Raw genomic sequence first — 15,149 nt, 5'->3', positions numbered from 1 at the left:
ATCATGTGTGGCTTTATTAACAGGTGCAATGACCCATATTGATTAATTATGCTACTAAGTGATGCTAATCAAATATGATTAGCATCAGTTAGTAGGATAGAATTTATGATTCCTCCTTTTAATCTGATTTTGATGTGTGATTCTTGCATTTAGATTCCAAAAGTTACAGGATACTGTTAATACTTGAAGTAGTTTCAACCTTTTTTTTTTTTCTTGTCATGTGTTACAGCCTCTTTTTTTAAAGATGAGATAACAGAAAAAATGTTAGTATGGTCATGCACTGTTTAGTTGCCCAGCTGACTAAGCAGACAGCATCACTGATATCACTCAGTGATATCCACAATCCAGCTTACTGGAAACCTGAAGTGGCCTTAAAAAAAGTACCATGTTTTGGTTTGAGAACAGGGTTTCCAAATTATCTAAGCTTCAATCATGTCCACAATAACAGTAGTCTTAAAATAGGCTTACAAACCTCTCATAGGTGAAAAAAAAGGGAGGTATATTCCTATGATCAGATAAGATCTTAATGAAATTTTGCCTATTTCTCTGACATGTTGAAAACACATGCATGTCACAGAAAGATTTTCATGGCTGATTGATTACTTAGTAGTTCTGGGAACTCCTATACAGAAGATGAACAGATGCTGATATTTTCATGACTGACAAGAATTAAGAGCGGATGAATGCTACAGTGGGAGTTGAAATTGTGGCAAAAATCAAACTTGGTATCTTGTGTAACATCAAGAAAGAAAAAGTGATGAGAAAGAAAGAAAGATACTCAAAATGAATAAATAAAAAATACTAAAAAAAAAAGACTGGGTATTTGAAAGAAAAGCAGAAAAAATTCATTATCTGACTGCAATTAGACAAATGCAGCAAGTTCATTCAAAAAATGTAGTGAGTAAAAGGAAAATATATCAAAGTATAAAAAAAAAAGCTGATTAGTCAAGATAAACAAAAAAAAGTAGATTTATCATTACAAAACTCTTTGCAAATGTTTACCTGGTGTTTAAAGAATTTAAACAATGTGGTTTCATATTTTTCTTTTTAACAAACTTACTATAATTAAATACATGGGGATAATACAGAATCAAAATCTTAAAGTAACACTACACATGAAATTCAACTTCTGTTAAAATGTGCTTATTCATAAAATGTCTACAAAATACCACTAATACAAAATGCTTTCTATTCAAGGGTACAATAGTAAAGCAGTTTCAGGTCATTAAATAATACACAGGACAATCTGATGACAAAGCATCAGAAGGCTTCCCACTGAGATGATCTCTTTATATAATCCAGCTGCTACCTATTGTCACAAACATCCATATTTGATAGATTTTTAAGTGAACCTTAAAACTGTGGTTACAACAACCACCACTATAAATCCATCTTAACTGTCCAAACTACACTAAGATTTCTTCTGCCAAAAGAATGTCTCTTATATATTTGTATAATCTGATATTATATTTTTTGATCCTCTATAAGCTCTAAATTTTCTTCTCCATCTGTAACTTTCATGTGCTGTCTCTACAGCGCCCTAATTTCTAAAAGTCACACTAGCCTCTTATTTCTAATGTGACATTTTGCAGTCTAATTACCAGAACAGTACAGTCTCCTTCCTTAATAACTGATGTCCTCAACTTGAACTGCCTACTTTTTCCAATTCCACTGACCAAGCTAAGAGATACTAATATACTGTCATGCTCTAAGTAATCATCTGAAAATCATCCAACTACCAACCAGAATACCAGACAACCCTCTCCACTCTCCCAAAACACTCCTAATCTCTTAACCAGGTCTATCAAATACACCATGGAGGCCATCTCTCTCTCTCCTCAGTAACTCAGCCCATGATCTTATTCAAGTTTCTACAATCACTCTCAAACATGTGTCCTTTGAAACTGCAATGATGCTGAGAGAGAGAACATCAGCTGTTACCCCCTCTTACCTTATTTGGAGGCCCATGTAGCCAAATATAGCAGATATCTATATGCTAAAGCATATAAATATCTATGGCAGTTTTTCATCACCCAGAATTAGCCTACCCTACCCTACAAAGTCTGATTTGAAGCTATACACAAATATCAATTCCACACCACAGGTTGCAAAACCTGTAGCACAACAGTGCTATAGACAGGCAATATTGTACAAAGTGATTAAAGAGAAAGAAGGAACCTGCTGATGCGCTTCTTGAACAGAGGGATTTTGCAGTCCTTGGGGAGAAACATTGTGAGGAAGATGAAATAAAGATTTGGTAAGTTTAAATTTGAACTGCAAGACTATTACCCCAGGACTTTCTTCCTGATATAAGAAAAGATTTGACTCATTATGTACTCATGAAGTCCAAAAATTTTGGTTTAAAGAATAAGATCTACAATCTGATTTTTTCAGACAACTACAGAGAATATGTCTCTTCTTTTGGCTCCTATCTGTATCTGATATGTCAACAAGGTTTTTGCTATTTGGCCCACTTCTGGAAAATGACTTGATCCCTTCTTATAACAGATTAATAACTTTTATCTGTTATAAAATTTTATAACAGATAAAATTTTATCTAGATCAAATTTAGGATGGAAAGGAGTGGTACTTCAGCCCATCTCAGACATCAATGCTTACTAAAACCATCTCTGCCACTCTGTCCATTGAAAATTACCTTCATCAGCAGATACAAAAATATTCAGTTCATCATTCTTCCTAGAAGAATGACATCATTAAAATTTAGCAAAGCACACAGTGTTTAATATGCAACTTTACAGGAACTTAACAATGAAATCGCCGGCCTGGCTGCCCGAGTGGATAGCGTATCTGCTCTCCAGCCAAAAGGCTGGGGGTTCGAATCCCGTGTATGGGCATGGATGTTTGATTGTCAGTGAAAATACCTATAGTGGTCGGCAGTAGATGCCGTTAGTGTAGATGCGGTCAGTTGTTGATTGAATGGCGGAGACAGAGTTGTAGAGCAGGTGCCCTCCCTTGATGAGTCCTTGGACTCCCTGGAGATATCAAATAATAATAATCTATTATCAAGTATATTTATAGCATTTGATATATTTTGTGACATTTTATTGGAATAATGCAATATTAAAGTAATACTATAAAATTACACCAAAACCTCTCAAGAACAACAGAGCAGCAATGAAGAGGAATAATAGTGAAATTATGAACAAAGAGGTTTTGTTCCAATGAACAGAATCATGCTATTTCAGAAACTAACAAAGGTATTGAGTATGGATTAACTTTAGAAATATCTAGACTGAAATAAATTATTACATGGATGAAGAGAGAATTGGAAAAAGTTGAAAGTGATTAGAGATATCGAAAGGACGCAAAGAGTAAGCAGCAAGGGGGGGGGGGGGGGGAACATGATTGAGGCAATATATTCCATAATGATAAATATGGTAGGTAAAATCAATTATAAAAAAGAATATTATATGGTATGGAGATTCAATTATAAAATATGCCACTGACGACTGTGCTACTACTTTGAGTTTTCCCATGCTAAAATCAAAAATTTAGCCAATGTAACTGAAAAGCAGGAAAGTAAAGTGATAATGGTTCTGGTAGAAACAAAATGACTTGTGCAGTAATAAATAAAATTATAAGAGAGGATATGAAAGGACTTCTGTAAGAGTGAAAACAGTACATTACCTAAATATGATAACATGGAATTACGAAGAGTTACAATATCAAATGATTCGAAGCACAGCCCATGTAGAAAAGATTGATTGCAAGTTTTTGGATGTATGGAGTGAGTTTGAAGAAAATTTATATGGGTGGGGGAGAGTAGGGGTATGGCTTGCGCACTTGAATGTGTTTGGTATCAGAAGTATGGAGAAATTATTTATTGGTATGAACCCTAATAATATGGAGAGCCAGAGAACTTAGATTATGATGAGAGGAATTGTGAGAATCTATGCATAAGAGCAATTAAATTATGCAAGTATATTAATGGTATGAATATGATTAATCATAATCACTGTTATGCTGAAAAGATTACAGTGTGTTCATTCGGTTCAGACTTTGTGTGAGGATGTCTGTATAGGTGAAGCATTAGATCTGAACAAGAATCTAAAAGTTGTCCAACTCAGTCATGCAAACTACAGAGGAGGTATACAAAAAAGGATGAAGGTAAATTATGTCTGTGCACAAAGACAAGGAACAAAGGGGTTGCCTTAGTGAATACATTATAGCCTTAGATTACTGGCATTAGTGAGATTTGGCTCAGAAGCAGATGTACTAAATGCTATTGGGTGTAAAGAGTACAGTATTTTTTTAAGGAGGATAGACAAGACAGGAGAGGGAGGAAATGTGATGCTAATGATATCAGATGATTTTAGTCCGGTTATGGTAAAAAGCTATGAATGTAATATTAAAAAAAGAAACAGTTTTCCATGTAGCAGTGAGTTTAAAGCTATATAGCGTGAGATGGAGTCTAACAAGATCAAATACATGGTAGGGTGTTACTACAGATGTAGCAGAGCCGCAAATGATAACAAAATGCATCATCAAATAAACCTAATGAGTATTAAACGATTAATCATCATGGGCAACTTGAATTATGTGAACAATGATTGAGTTGAAGTGAAATCTCATGAGAAGAATGAAGATGAAATTATTCAGTTGTTCTACAATAAGTTCCTTAAGCAGCATGTCACAGAACAAACTCTGTCAATGAGTATTAGACTTGATTAATGTTAGAGGAGGGTTCCGTAAAAGATGCGACTTATTCGCCCCTGGTTTGTGATCATGCTACACTGACACAGGAAGTTGCCAAGTATATGAATATTCCATTTAGAAAAGGTTGCATGCTGAACTTCAAAGAAGGAAATTATGACCAACTGAGTAGATCCCATGGTATCAGTTGCTAGATAGGAAAGATTTCAGCAGTGCATGGGAAGTATTTAAAAAATATATCAAAGATGTAATATTCAAATATGTCCCTATAGTTTGAATATACAGCTCATCCATTTCACTCTTATACAGGATAAGAGTGAAATGGATGTGCAATCTTATTAAGCAAGAGATTCTAAAGAAAACGATTATGTGGAAGGAATACTATGTGTATAAAGATATCAATTATGAAAATTATAAGACTCAGGCCAGAAGAGTTGCAACTTGTATGGAAAGCTAAGTGTGATGACTATGAAAAAAAGGCTCTGCAAGCTAAAGAGAATGAATTTTGTCCAAATGAATTTTGTCATTATGTTGCAAGTAAGAGAAAGAATGTGAAAAAATAACTCATCAATATGGATAAATATGCAAGTGGCAGATGCAGAAGACACTGTTAAACTAATGAGTGCCTATTTTGCTAAAAGCTCAATAAGACTGAGGTTAGCTCTTTTCACCTAAATACCAAACTTGAAACTTCAGCTCAGCTTAAACAACACAATGCTATGGCACCAAGATTTCCCTTGGATAGAACAGTCTTTCAAAAGACATATGGAGAATATCTCTTTCAAGATCAGAACATGTAATAACATCACAAAAAAACTATGGTGCTACATGGAGTTCTTCTGCTACTACTACTACTACACTGCAATGCTCCACGTTGGGTCTAGGCTACTCTGCAGCAGAATACTGTTCACCAAAAAGGCTAAATAGTCATCATATCAAGAAAATCGACACAAATGCAGTAATGAGGACAATAACAGGCTGTGTCAAATCCACTCCCTTCTACTCTTGAGCAATATTGCATCACTGAACTTGCGCAGACAAGATGCTCTTGTAAAAGAGTAGATAAAAATAAATAGTAACCCCTGTTACCAACACGTGATGACCTCCCACATTTAAGTATAAATTGCCTTAAATCCCGATAGCTTCCATTAATATTGGCTGAAGAACTTATAAATAGCGATTTCAACATTAATTCGAAATGGCTAGAAACTTGAAAGGAAAAATTGCCACCGGACTTAAATAAATATATCCTTCCCAACCAAAATTCAAAAAGGATTGAGCTTCCACATTACCTATGGAAAAGCTTAAAATAAGATACACACAAGACATGGTATCTGTGCAGACAGCTTAGATAAGTGGGGAGATCACCTACACCCCCAATACCACTGTGGTGCCACAAACCAAACCATCCGGCACATTTTGAGGACTGCAACCTGAGAGCTTACCCTGGTAACCTGAGGGTCTTTTTTGAGGCAGATCCTTCATCTCTTGAATGGCTAGCTGAACTACATTTAAAATGTTAGTGACCGTCTATTTTTTTTTAATCTGAAGTTTACTTTACATCTTCACTATTTATTTGTACATATACACTACCTGTCTTATTTATCTTGTCAACGCAAATATCTATTATATATTTTGATATCATGTGTTTTTTTTTTACTATGTCATATGCTAAATAAATACATCTACTGTCCCGACCTCCAGTGAAAAAACTACATCAAAGCTATAATCTATAATATCAGAGAATAAATTCATATTAATACTTTTAATACAGCAAAACTGGTCACCTAATCAATAATTTAAAAAGTGTTTGTTATATTAAAGCTAAGATCCCAATTACTACAGTCCTGATTATAATTAATCTCTGTGGTTATATGGTTAGAATGTGACATCCACATTTTTGGGATTTTTAGATGACCATTACTGTTAAGGTTAGGGTGGCTGATAAAAATTTCATGGGCCTCTTTAACCCTCTCATGCATAAGGTCCTCATATGAGAACACATATTTTCCCCCTCATAATAATTATTCATAATTTAGTGCTACTGTATACATATGCATGTAGTCCTCATCTGGGGAGACCAAAGTGTTCTTAGAAACCACACCAGATGGCAGGAGTTTCAACAGAGTTACAGGAATACCAATCTCTCTCACTCTCTGCAGTGCATGGTGGTATCAAAGAAGAAGTGAAAAGCTACTGTTTTTATTGATTTGAATTTGGTGATTTTATGAGTCTTCTGGAAAGGTTAGTATGGTTTTATATATTGTTATACCTTGTAGATGAAGTGTGAATATTTAATTTGTTCATGTTTATTACCATATTTATAAAAATAACTTGAAAACAACCTGTCCTCATATGAGGACAATATGTTTGTAAGGTAATCTATGCAGCAAATAGTTTGAGGTTAGAAAGTTCTTGTACAATATTTTTATAATTTTATTTATTTTATTTTTGCAAACATAAATGAATAGTAAGTGTGTTAATTTGCATTATCATCTCTTTTACAGATGGATAACCAAAAGCCAGGTCCACCATCAGGCATAAAAAAGGCCTATTACCACAAAATGATCCTACAGAGAGTGACAGTTCAAGTGAAGATAGTGATGTTCAGTGTCCTTCCCCTGTTGGTCACACTCACAACGTTCGAAGTCCAGCTAGCGTGCAAAATACAGTTGTTGCTGGTCATATGCCATTGCAGATACAACCAGTGTGGTTTAGTGAGAAAGATAATCCCTTTGCTGGTACTGAACCACAGTTTAGAGGAAAACACTAAGTAAATATTCATGGAGAGAACCCTATAGATTATTTTTCACAGCTGTTTCCAGATGAATTGATGGATGAAATTGTGAAACAAACTAATCTGTATGCATGCCATAAAGGCAAAAATAATTTAGCACTTACTGTGACTGAACTCAAAATTTACCTTGGAATTGTACTTGTCATGACATACATAAAATACTCACGTGTAAGGCAGTATTAGGTCCTCTGAACATGGACTATGCATGGATGTTATAGCTGATGCTATGTCAGCGAACAGATAGGAGGACATAAGGCGATATTTGCATTTTGTTGATTCAGACACAATACCTACCAACAATAAAGACAAAGCAATACATATAAGACCAGTGCTGCAAAAGTTTCATGAAACATTCCATGCTGCTGTCAGCCCAGAAGAATTTCAGAGTGTAGATGAGATGATGATTCCATTCAAGGGACGTTCACAACTCAAACAATAATTACCTAAGAAACCAAAAAAATGGGGTGAGGGCAAGCATTTCAGGCAATGTAAGTGCAGATCCTGGAAGACAAAATTAAGACTCATTCAGTGCAAGTGAAAATATAGTACTTAGGCTTTGTCATGACCTTGCTGGTAAGAACTTCAAGGTATATGCAGACAACTTCTTCACAAGCATCCCCCCCTAATTAAGAAACTAAAGGAAGATGATATTTATTATGTGAGTATATGCAGAAGAAAATGACTTCAAGGTGCTGACAGGAAACTGAAAAATGAAAAGGATTTGCAGAAGATGGGAGACGAGGAAATATGTCAGTTATGTTCTCTGATGGCATTACTGTCACTAGATGGGTTGATAACTCAATAGAACATGTGCTATCTAACTACTTAGGAAAGGAGCCTGTCAGTGTATGTCAGAGGTTCAGCCAGAAAGAAAAAAAAAAAGTATGTTGAAATTCCACTACCTCACAGCATAACTGTTTATAACAAACATATGGGTGGAGTGAACCTTATGGACTCTCTTGTGGCTTTGTATCGAAATGATACCAGAAACAAATGATGGTATATGAGAATTTTTTACCATATGTTGAACGTACTTGTTTGTAATGCATGGACCATTTGGAAATGGGAAGAAAAAGAAAAATTGGATTTGTTGGAATTCAAATCAAGAGTGGCAACTGCTTTGATATATCAAAGTTTAGCTCAGCTAGGTACAAAGAAACGAGGACGCCATTCAAGTCAGACACCACAGTACTAAAGAAATGCAGAACTCATTCTGTGTCACATGAGAAACGTTTTGACGGGTGGACACCTCCCAAAGAAGACAACAGATGCTAATGCCAATTTGCAGAGATATACACTGCAAGAGTAAAACAAGATACATCTGTGATAGATGCGAGGTTCCAATCTGTCCAGAATGTTCTCAGTCTTTCCATACAAAATGAGGCAAAGAGAATAAGACTCAAAAGAAAGATTCTGGTATTGCAACTACATTTATTAAGATAAATAAAAATAAACAAACCCGACAGGTTTCGTATGTCGTTTGACTTACATCTTCAGGGGTTAAAGGTAACTAAAAGTTTAAACACAAGAAATGAGAAATTACTCAAAACAGTCCATTCTATGATGTTATGGCCATCTAACTGTTCATTAAATTAAAAAATCTGAATTCAGAATCTGTGCATGCTAAATTTGAACAATGCTAGATGTTGTCATGTTCACACTGTCCTAGGTCTGACTTAGGTGTGTGTGTGTGTGTGTGTGTGTATATATATATATATATATATATATATATATATTTTTTTTTTTTTTTTTTTTTATCAATGCTGACCAAACTTGGTGTAGAATTAGGCCCTGGTTTTTGTTGCACTGCATTGGAATTCTAAGCATATTAGCAGCTTCTTTAAATTTCCTTGTGAAACAGTTTTTTTCAATATAATACATGTTCATTTTATGCCAGAGCATATTATAGCCAGCAGAAGTTGTGTGGGATGCTAGGCCTGATTTGTGTTCTCTCCTTTTTTGCACATCTTTTTGGTGTTCGTTCATACGAATTTTCCCTGATCTTCCCGTCTGGCCAACGTAGCAGATGCCACAGGAACAATGAATTTTATATACCCCTGGTTTTTTTAAGGGGTGATGTGGAGGTTTTGATGGGATGATCAAGGGAAATTTGTATGAATGAACACCAAAAAGACATGCAAAAAAGGAGAGAACACAAATCAGGCCTAGCATCCCACACAACTTCCACCGGCCATAATGTACTCTGGCATAAAATGAACATCTTATATTGAAAAAAACTGTTTCACAAGGAAATTTAAAGAAGCTGCTAATAAGATTAGAATTCCAACGTAATGCAACAAAAACCAGGGCCTAATTCTACACCAAGTTTGGTCAGCATTGATAAAAAATATACCTAAGTCAGACTTCACAGTGTGAACGTGAACAACAGAACGTGACAACACCTAGCATTGTTCAAACTTAGTATGCACAGATTCTGAATTCGGATTTTTTTAATTTAATGAACAGTTAGACGGCCATAACATCATAAAATAGACTATTTTGAGTAACTTCTCATTTCTTGTGTTTAAACTTTTAGCTACCTTTAACCCCTGAAGATGTAAGTCAAACAACATATGAAACTTGTCGGGTTTGTTTAATTTTATTTATCTTAATAAACATGTGGTTGCAATACCGGAATCTTTCTTTTGAACTGCTAAACCACAGAAACCTACCCTTACAAAAGAGAAGAATAAGACTGTTCTTGATTTACGTAGCTCTACTGCAAATTCTAATTGTTCTACTTTTTTGCGTGTACTAAGTAATCCAAATGTTGATCCTTCATGTAGTGTTTCAGCAAAATATAAATTGTTTATAATGTGTTTTGTCATACTTGTTTTCTTTCAATGAAAATAAATTCCTTAGTCTAAAGTCATTTCCATAGAAATATGTCTGTAGTCTTGGCATTAGTGCATGATGTCCTCAGATGAGGACATCATTTTTAACATATACAGGACACAAATTCAGCAAAATTAATGAATTCATGGTAGTACTGTAAGATTAAATGGTACTGTATCATGCTATTATAATTTTTTATAAATGAATATAAAAATTCATGCATCATCATCATCAAATTCCTGCCATGTACCCTCAAGGGGTGTACAGGATATGACAGTACTACATGAAAAAATTACATCATTACTAACTTCCTATCTACAATTTTCCTCCAAATCAGTCTGTTACTTGTCAAGACTCCAACATTATCAGATCTTATATTTCTATCGTCTAAGGCACTTTGTACCGTATCAATCCACCTATATCTTGGTCTTCCTCTGGGTCGTTTTCCTGCCAACCTGGCAGAGAACACTTGTTTTGCTAATCTTTCCTCTCCCATTCTATTTAAGTGACCATACCATCTGAGATTAGCTCTGCTAACGCATTCCTGGATGCTGACAATGTCAAGTTCTTTCCTAATATCCTCATTTTTAATATGATATTGCCATTGATGCCATCTGTTCATGCCACTAATCTTTCTCAGGACTCTCATATCTGCGGACTCTAGTCTTTGGTCAAGTGTTTTACTTCTGACCCAGCTCTCAGATCCATAAGTTAAAATTGGTTTGAACACAGTTTTGTATACAGCTAATTTAGTGTTCCGACTAATTTCTTTCTTATTCCATATGAATTTATTCAATTGACTTCCCACGATACCAGCTTTGCTGATTCTGTTGTCTATTTCTATATTTAGTTTACCATCTTCAGTAAAAATTGTGCCTAAGTAGCTAAAATGTTTTACTTGTTCCACAGGTTCTCCATTCACAACACAGTTGACATTTTCAATGATTCTGCCTATTTTCATTGTCTTTGTCTTTTTAATGCTGACCTTCATACCATATCTATTACAACAGCTATTCAATTTAGTCAGAGAATCTTGCAGACTTGTAGCGGATTTATTTAGAAGTATAACATCATCCGCATAAAGCAAAGAGCTGACATTAACATCTCCAATTTTGATATCAGGTTTAATACCACATTCCTTCATAATGTGATCCATATAGATAATGAATAACAGAGGGGATAATGTACATCCTTGTCTCACACCAGATTTAACATTAAACCATCTTCCTGTACTTCCTTCAATTCTAACTGCTGACTCACAACTCAAATAAAGACTAAGTATTGCTTGATATAATGCCCCATTGACACCATATAACTGCAGCGTATTGAATAGCTTCTCTCTTGGCACCTTGTCATATGCCTTTTCCAAATCGACAAAACTTAAATACAGATCTTTGTTATATTCCCATGCTTTCTCGACTATTTGTCGTAAAGTGAAGATATGATCCTGACAGCCTCTATTTGGCCTGAATCCAGCTTGTTCTTCACCAAGCTTCCCTTCCACAATTCTTCTCAACCGTTTCTCAAGTATACTTGCATAGATCTTGCCAGGAACACTCAGTAGGGAAATACCTCTGTAATTCTCACATGCAGTTTTATTTCCCTTTTTATATATGGGTACCATGAGAGCTCTACTCCAATCATTGGGAATTCGTCCCTCTGTCCAGGCTTTCTGAACTATGCAGTGCAGCCACTGTAAGACTCTTATACCACCATACTTCAGCATTTCTGGTCGAACATCATCTACTACTGCTGCCTTTCTACACTTCAAGCCTTTGATGGCTTTTTCTACTTCAAGTATGGATATGTATTCCTGACTGCATGCCTTGTCAGTGTTTTTTTATCACTGTGCTTGTTTCATTTAGCAGTTTTTCAAAGTAATTACTCCATACTTCAAGGATATCTTTTTCTCCTGTTTTCATTTCACCTTTATCATCTCTAATTCCTTTTACAGCACTCTTTCCTCCATTCCTAAGCTTCTTCAACAACCTCCAGAATATTTTGCCACCTTCTTGATATTTATTTTCTATATTCTTGCCAAAGTCCTCCCATGACTTTTGTTTAGCTAGTTTTACACACTGTTTAGCTTTCTTACATTTGTCTCTGTATTCTGTAAGAGTAAAAGCTGACTTATTTGCCAGGAACTTTTGATATGCTTTCTTCTTTTCCTTCACTGCCTCTTTAACTTCCTGTGTCCACCAGGGAGTTCTGATTTTTTTATCTTTGCACACAACCTCACCACATGCCTCTCTGGCAGAATCAATCAATGTTTCCTTCAGAGTTTGCCACTGAATCTCCAAGGTTTGATTCCTGTTCTCAAACTCTTTCATTTTCTTTTCAATAATATTTCTGTATTTTAGTCTACAGTTTACATCTGAGAGCTGCTCAACTTTTATTCGCTTTAAAACTTTCTTACATGTTATTCTTTTCAATATGAAATTCAATTTTATCCTGCTCAAGACTAAATAGTGATCACTTCCAATTTCAAATCCTCTGTACACTCTGGTGTCCTGCACCAGGGAGAAAACATCACTATCAACAATAACATAGTCAATGAGACTTTTCTTATTCCTAGCCTCTTCTCTCCATGTGAATTTGTGCACATTTTTATGTTGGAACATGGTGTTAGTAATAACCAGTCCATGTCCTGAGCAGAAATCCAACAGATATTTGCCATTATTATTAGCTTTGCTCTTTTCTCCAAATTTTCCCAAAATATTTTTGAATGTCTCACAATCATTTCCTACTCTACTATTTAGATCCCCAACAAGGACCAACTTTTCCTTTTTCATTGTGTCAGTTGCTTTTTCTAAAGCATCAAAAAATTCCTCCACTTCTACCTTAGTAGAGCCTTCTGTGGGACCATAGGCACAAATCAGTCTCATTGTCCAGTTCCCCATTCTCATATTTGCCCACATTACTCTACTTGAGACTGACTGCCATTCAAGAAGATTAGCCTCGTATTTTGTGTTGAATACTATGGCTACTCCTTCTTTTCCTTGATTGTTATTGCCTGAATATAACATTTTGTATTTATTGCTCAGAAAGATCTCACCAGTTTTGGTCTTTTTTGTTTCAGTCACCCCTATTATGTCGATCTGGTACTTATCTAATTCCTCAGCTAGCTCCATTTCTTTGCCATTCAGGCTTCTTACGTTGATAGTACCGATCTTTAACTCTGGTGATGTTGAGTTGGGGTTTGTTTTCAGATTTGTTCCAGTAGCTGACTTTTCGCTGTTCGCCCTGGTTCCCTGGCGAAAACAACGGGGGCCTTGTTTAACCGGGCGACGCCCCAGCCGGCATGAAATTTTGTCATGTTGTACCATCATTTTTTATTTTGGTTTAACCAATAAGAATACAATTTGGTCGGCTAAATCCCAAATTGCCAGCCCATCCTCGTTCGTTCAGTATCAAAGTAGATACCCAACAGGGTGCACCACGAGAAGGTGAGGATTGGACATTAGGTCAGAAGCCCTGGTCGGTTCTCCGCATTCCTGCATGAGAGGGTTAAATTTGTGCTCATACCACGTTTTGATGTGATGTCAAAGAACAGGTGCCTTTCCAGTCAATTCTATGTAGAATAATCAGGGAATGATCAAAAACGCCAGATTTACCATAGTTATTAAATTTAATGTGCCATTTATGTTATTTTTTTCGGACAGGAATTGTGCATCCTGTTTCACCTATATAAGGCAAATTACAAGTGCAATCAATACAGTATGCTCCAGGATGGACCAGTGGAGGAAGTGAATCCTTGGAGGAGTTGAATAAGTTCTTTAATTTTGCAGGAGGTTTGAAGGTGGCATTAAGGTTGTATTACTGGAGTATTCTGTTTATCTGAATTTAATGCATGGAATGATAAAAGTTCTCATGGTAAAAGTATAATGGAGTGAAACAGCACTAGGAAACTATTAAACATAGTATTTAATGCTTCCAATATTTCATCTCAGTTCCAAAGACATCATCAGGGAGTACAAATTGAGACTTATAACACGCACACACAGTACAAAACTAAATGAAACATGTGACAAAAGACTACAGTCCTAATTAGGTGAGAAACCCTGTATGGACACCTGTCAGTGGCCTAGGATGCAAACTGAGATCTCAAATTATTAGGAAAAATAATCCCATATTTTGGAAAGTTTTATGCAACCATATTTATTTAAATTAGGATGATTTTTATGAGCAGCAGCAGATTCTTAAAACAGTCTTTCTCTTCTAAATTTACTGTGATGGAGCATGGACTTTTTCCAATTGATTCTGTGCATTTTTCTAAAGCATGGTCTGCAAATATTTTTTCATGTTCTTTCATTCAGATGGTAGCTGATCTTCCTGTCTGTCCATACTAGGCCAACTTGAATTAGAGGCCAATCTGCTTGTCCGGAGTTGTGGTCAAGGTGTTGGAGAAGCTAGTGAGAACAAGAATTCAGAACTGGGTGTACAATAGTAGAATTCTCTTTAATGGACAGCATAGGTTTACTAAAGGAATATTGTGTTTTAGCAATCTACTTATATAACAAGGTGACAAATAAATTGAACAAGGGGGGGGGGGCACATACAGTAGCATATTTAGATTTTGCAAAGGCTTTTGATTAGATTGCCACATGACAAACTAGTAGTTGAACAGCAACAAATGGGGTTGAGAGTAGATTAGTGCACTGGATTGGAAATTGGCTGTCTGATAGGTATCAGCAGATTGTGTGTGGGGAAGTGATATCCTAGAAGAGGAAAGTCACTAGTGGTATGTCCCAAGGGTCTGTTTTGGGCCATTGTTTAATTTATATGTAAATGACATTGGAAAGGACTTATATGGTGATTAGTTGTTTGCAGATGATGCAAAGTT

At 35.6% G+C, this 15,149-nt stretch overlaps 1 protein-coding gene across 1 annotated transcript in view; it reads right to left on the bottom strand.

Moving 5' to 3' along the window:
- LOC150101607 (uncharacterized) overlaps window positions 1-15,149 on the bottom strand; it is a 278,417-nt gene that overhangs the window by 87,761 nt on the left and 175,507 nt on the right. The window lies entirely within an intron of this gene.

Source organism: Typopeltis vanoorti, chromosome 11, assembly GCF_054136105.1.
Source record: "Typopeltis vanoorti isolate ZY-2024b chromosome 11, IOZ_Tvanoo_1.0, whole genome shotgun sequence".
Classification (NCBI taxonomy): Eukaryota; Metazoa; Arthropoda; class Arachnida; order Uropygi; family Thelyphonidae; genus Typopeltis; species Typopeltis vanoorti.
The sequence above is the reverse complement of the archived record's forward strand: the minus strand, read 5'-3'. Positions and strand labels throughout refer to the sequence as shown.